Here is a 6,000-nt window from a genome sequence, read left to right as displayed (position 1 = left end):
GGCCAACTCATACCCCATAAGACAGGATAGACCCGCCCCTGTGAGTTTCCAACACTGTAACTCTATTTTTTTCTTTCATTTTTTTGAGAATCAAGTATTCAATATATTTTATTTTTCTCTAACATAGAATTTTTCATCTTACATTATTTTTTCCTGCAGCTAAATTAGGAATTTGTAGAATTTTTTCTCATAATAAACACTATGAAGTTTTCATAAAATGCATTCTCCTTTCTTGTTAGCCTGCTCCAAGGAAATCCATGTATTTAAGATGCTTCCTCAAAGTTTGGCCCATCCAAATGATTGTTTGAGTCAAAGATCTGAGTGGCAAACTGGCTGATCCTACTGGAGAAAGTATAGTTGACCAGCCGAGACCACATATCCTGATCCCCTCATTCTGGTCTGAGGGAAGGACAACTGATCATTGGATATGCAATGTTACCAGGAATCACTGGTCCCAAACCATTGCTCATGCAGCAAAGAGAGTAAAATGGCCATCCGTGCATACACTGCTGTAATCCTCCGTTTCTTCTGAGCCTTGATGGGCAGATGCTACTTGAAGTTCACATGGGATGCCAACATTTCCACAAGCCTCCTTGATTCTCTTACAAAGATGGAGATCCGAGGTTGAGCCCATCCATACTACAATCCTGTACTGACTTTGTGGTTTCAGAAGCAGATCTCCTCTTTCTGCAACCCACTCAAAATGTTTCCTGACCATCTGCAGTTCTTTAGGTCATGCTATGACTGTCTGTCCTTCTGTTGGCCTCGATTCCCTGATGGCCAGAGTCTCCAAGGCATCATAATCAATAACATCAGCAAGGACAATTTCTACGACGGCTCCATCAACACCAAATCCAGCCTCCATGTTAACCAATGTATAGTCCTAGGGCAACCAAGATTTTTCCAGTATTTACCAAATGACTTGTGTGGCATGATTCATGATATCCATTTCGGTCTGGCAGCAATAAGCTGTTCCCAGACCACTGTGCAACGTTACTGTCACGATCCTTGAAAAACATCTCCACTTAGGGTGGGTAAAACCTGTAGCCTTCCTTGATGCCAGGGTTCCTTTTGGGAAAAGAACCAGTTGCTATTCTTCTACATGTCCACTCAATGGGAGTCATTTCATATGGTGGGGGAATGAAAGCTGTCTCCCCCCGCCAATGTTTTGGTAAAAGCAGTTTTGATACATGCTTCCTATAACAACTGAAAAATACAACTGGCAATTTTATTTGATATCACAGGTTTGCCTACAGCATTCCCTACTGTAATCTGGCCCTCGGGCTGCAGGAGAACCTTCCTTGGATTATTTTCCAACCCACAGGATTCTTTTGTGTCCCCCTCATAGAGTCTTGGACCAATGAGCAGCACCTCAGAGGTCACTATCACCTTGAGCAGGCTGGCTGGGAGCCCTCACCGTGAGAAGTAAAGAAGGTAGCATCTCAAGATTTTAGCTCTTTACAGGAGTAGAAAGCCCTGTCTTTCTCCAGCACAGCAGCTGGTAGTTTGGAACTAATAACCTTGTGGTGAGCAGCCCAGCATGTAACCACGATGTCACCACAGCTTCTCAAACCATTCATACATTTCATTGGGCCAATCTACAGCACAGGACCTCCTTAAAATGTGCAAGACCAAGGATGCCACTTGAAAGACTCAAGCATGCCTGAGCCAAGCCATGGTATTGTTAATCAGCTCATATGCCTGTGAAAATGGTTGCACAATTAACAGGGCAGACCATATTGATGCACTTGATTTACAAGGCTGAAGAAGAATAACAAAAGCATCACAGACTGTCAGAAGGAAACACAAACCTGCCTTGGAAGAAGCACAGCCAGAATTCTCGTTAGAAGTGAGGATGGTAAGACTTTGGCTCAGGTACTTGGTCATGCTATCAGGACATGTGCCAGTCCCTGAAAAAGAACAGTATTCCAGGTGGACAGTCATTGAAAAAGATGACCACTGAATTAAAGTTTATTGTGCCAACCTGGCTGATAAGGAGTTAATTGAAGGGCAGAAGGAGAACAAAATGGTCCAGATGCTCTAATGGTCGGACCAGGGTACAGCTGCCTTAGCCAGTTCCATGCTTCAGCTGGCAAAGCTCACTTCCTGCCAGACATACCCAAGGAGAAGCTACATAGACCTACCCTGATGCAACCCTGGGTGCTGGAGCAGCCATGTGGAGACCCCTGCCAGCGCTGAGATGATTACATGCTCACTGATTTGGCTTTCCTCCTGCAGACGGCATCATTGTGTGTGTTGTGTGAGATGGAGGAGGACTTTGTGTATTGGTGTCAGGCATATGGGTTAATGTTGGACTGTGGGCTTGGGCAGTACTGGGTTGGGATGTTTTCTTGAGGTGCATTTACCCTTTATGTAAAACTCTCTCTTATACATGAGTTTCTGTGGATTTGCTTCTCTAAAGTACCCAGACTAACACAACCACTGAGGAGATGGACTGGCATAGTGGCTGCAACAATGGGCTCAAAAATTATTCATCGGGTTACCATAGTTGGAAATTACTCAACAGCATCTAACAACAAAAACAACAGCAATAAAAACCACATCCTTGACAGGTTGTCAGCAGTTATATTTGCATGTTAATGGTGAAGAATTCACTACTACCTGTAACCAGAGTGTTTAACATAAGAACTCATGGTACATAATAAAAGTAGAACTTCATTTCTTTACTTCCTATTGTCACTTTAAAATGTTTTCAGGGGAGGAAGCTTTCTCTGGCCTCTGAATAGAAACTGCCAGAAAGTATGATGTTTCTGGTCACTCATAGGTAATGTACAGTGCTACAGTCCTTGAAGTTACAAGAGCACATTGTCAGTTCTGTAATTAAATATCCAATTCAGTATTTTCTTTCACACTTTGGTGTTCAAACAAAGGCAAGAATCTCTTCCTATGCAATCATTACTACAGTAAAGTCCTTAAGTGGGGTGAGGGGCTGGTTTGAGGGAAGGGAGGAGGAGGAGCTTTCTTTACCATTGCCCCTTTCTTCCTGGCATCTAGCTAATCTTTGATTCAGGCCCTCAGTCAGTGGTTTGCAGGGAAGGAAAGGGAAATGAGAACCAATAACTCTTAATTCATTGACTTATTCTGAAGCTATTGAATTTGCACTTGCTGGGTGCTGTCCAGTTGGCTCTGATGCATAGCAACCCCATGTCAACAGGACGAAACTCAAACATATTGACCATTATGCCATCTCCACAATATGTATTATGCTTGATCCACTGTGCCAATTCATCTCCTGGAAGGCCTGCCTCTTTTTCTCGGATCCTCCTAATCAGAGTTTGTATTGCCCTTGAAAATCCATAGACAAATGTAGCCATATAGGATCAAACCCATAGTGGTTCTGTAGGATAAAAAAATCTGGTTTCCGCTATCATAAGGAATTGTGAATTTTGGAAACTTACGACAGCGGTTCTACTTTTTCCTATGGGGTCACTAGGAGTTGAAATTGACTCAGTGACACTGAGTTTGGTTGATTTTAGTGTTTTCTTTTTAAATTCTAAAGTGGTTGCTTAAATAGGAGTTGTCCATAAGTCTGATCTTAGTAACCTGGAGGCGGCCTGTGCATGGAGAAAATAGAATTTAAAAATTCCCTATAAAAATGGTTTCTTAATCCTAGCAAGTATTGTTTTAAAATCAAGCCAAAAACCATGAGTCAATTCTAACTTATAGCAACACCCCATGGGTTTCTGACACTGTAACCATTTACAGGAGTAGAAAGCCCAGTCTTTCTCCCTCAGAGCTGCTGGTGGTTTTGAACTGCCAACCATGCAGATCGCAGCCCAACAAATAACCACTACAGCACTAAAGCACCTCAAGTATTGTTTTGGGGTCACCTCAAAGCTGTTCTGATGCACAGCAATGGTACGTACAACAGAATGAAACAGCCTACAGCAGTGTGATCTTCACAATTGTCCATCTGTTTGAACCCATTTTTGCAGCCACTGTGTCAACCCATGTTGTCAAGGGCCTTCCTTTTTTACACTGTCCTTCCACAGTAGGAAGCATGATATCCTAGTCTCTCCTGGTAACACATCCAAAGATTGTGAGACAAGGTCTCGCCATCATTGCCTCTAAGGAGCATTCTGGCTGTACTTCTTCCAAGACAGATGTGCTTGTTCTTTCAGCAGTCCAGAGTACATTTAATATTTTTGACCAACACCAGAATTCAAATGCATCCATTTTTCTTGGATCTTCCTTATCCAATGCCCAACTTCACATGTGTATGAAGTCATTGAAAACACCATCACACACTATGAGACATGACACTCCTGACTGACCCATACCTTTACAGGGGACAACACCGGAGACACAGTGTGGGAATTGCACCCTATCTGATCCCTCCACACCGAGGCAGAACACTAAGGGGGTGCAACAGAACAGCAAGGGAATGGAGCAGCAAAGTCCCCAAGGAATGCTGAAGGTGAACTTCGGGGCCAGAGCGTGGTGCCGCAACAGACTGGACTGGAAAACACTCCTAAAGGCCAACAAACAATCCTTAAACTAACTACAAGCTTTTCTTCCTTCTTTGCTTGTGAGTTTTTTGTCATTGGTTTGTTGTTGTTGCTTTGTTGTATATTGGTGCTTGTTTTTCTCTGTCTTGTTTTTGTGCACATTATTATCTCCGCAGGTCTGTCTAAATAAGATAGGCTGGATGAACAATCTGGAGGAGAAAACAATGGGCCAACAGTTCTGGGGGGACATGGGAGAGGGGGATGGAAGGGGAAAGGAAGAGGTGTTAACAAATCCAGGGACAAGGGAACAACAAATGGTCCAAATTGGTGGTGAGGAGGGTGTGGGAGGCCTGGTAGGGCATGATCAAGGGTAATGTAATTAAGAAGTATTGCTGAAACCCTGGTGGGGACTGAACATGATAGTCGGACAGGAGGAAAGTCAAGGGAAATAGAGGAAAGAGCTGGGAGGCAAAGGGCTTTTATAGAGGTCTAGATAAAGACATATATATATGCAAATATATTTTTATATGAGGATGGGGAAATAGATCTATGTGCATATATTTATAGGTCTAGTACTAAGGTAGCAGAAGGACATTGGGCCTCCACTCAAGCACTCCCTCAATGCAAAAATACCTTCTATTAAATTGGCATGACAAAGGGGGTGAATAAGCAAATGTGGTGAAGAAAGCTCATGGTGCCCAGCAATCAAAAGAAAAAATCTTACCATAGTGAATGAAGGGGGAAGTGCAGAGTGGAGACCCAAAGCTCATTTGTAGGCCACTGGAGAGGGGTCTAGGGGAGGAGATGAGTCAGTCAGGGTGCGATGTAGCAATGATGAAGAATACCGCTTTCCCCCAGATCCTGGATGCTTCCTCCCCACCAATTACCATGATCCAAATTCTGCCTTGCAAGTCTGGATAGAACAGAGGTTGTACACTGGTGCATATAGGAGCTGGAGTCACAGGGAATCCAGGGTGGATGATACCTTCAGGACCAGAGGTGTGAGTGGCGATACTGGGAGAGTAGAGGGTGAGTGGGTTGGAAAGGGGGAACCAATTACAAGGATCTACATGTGACCTCCTCCCTGGGGGATGGATAACAGAGAAGGGGGTGAAGGGAGACACCGGATAGGGCAAGATATGACAAAATAATAATCTATAAATTATCAAGGGCTCATGAGGGAGGGGGAGCGGGGAGGGAGGGGGAAAAGGGGACCTGATGCAAAGAGCTTAAGTGGAGAGCAAATGCTTCGAAAATGATTAGGGCAAAGAATATACAGATGTGCTTTATACAATTGATGCATGTATATGTATGGATTGTGATAAGAGTTGTATGAGCCCCTAATAAAATGTTAAAAAAAAAAAAGATATAGCATCTGGGGTCTTGATGGCTTAAAGATAAACAAGCGGCCAACTAGTTCAGAAGCAACAAAGCCCACATGGAAGAAGCACACCAGCCTGTGTGATCACGAGGTGCCAAAGGGATCAGTTATCAGGCATCCTCAGAACAAAAAATCTTACCATAGTAAATG

At 43.5% G+C, this 6,000-nt stretch overlaps 1 pseudogene; it reads right to left on the bottom strand.

Moving 5' to 3' along the window:
• Nucleotides 1-210: 210 nt before the first annotated feature.
• The window catches only part of LOC142454661 (bifunctional phosphoribosylaminoimidazole carboxylase/phosphoribosylaminoimidazole succinocarboxamide synthetase pseudogene), a 78,173-nt pseudogene continuing 72,383 nt past the window's right edge, over nt 211-6,000 (bottom strand).

The sequence above is a fragment of the Tenrec ecaudatus genome, chromosome 8 (genome assembly GCF_050624435.1).
Source record: "Tenrec ecaudatus isolate mTenEca1 chromosome 8, mTenEca1.hap1, whole genome shotgun sequence".
NCBI lineage: Eukaryota > Metazoa > Chordata > Mammalia > Afrosoricida > Tenrecidae > Tenrec > Tenrec ecaudatus.
This window is presented reverse-complemented; position numbering and strand designations above follow the sequence as displayed.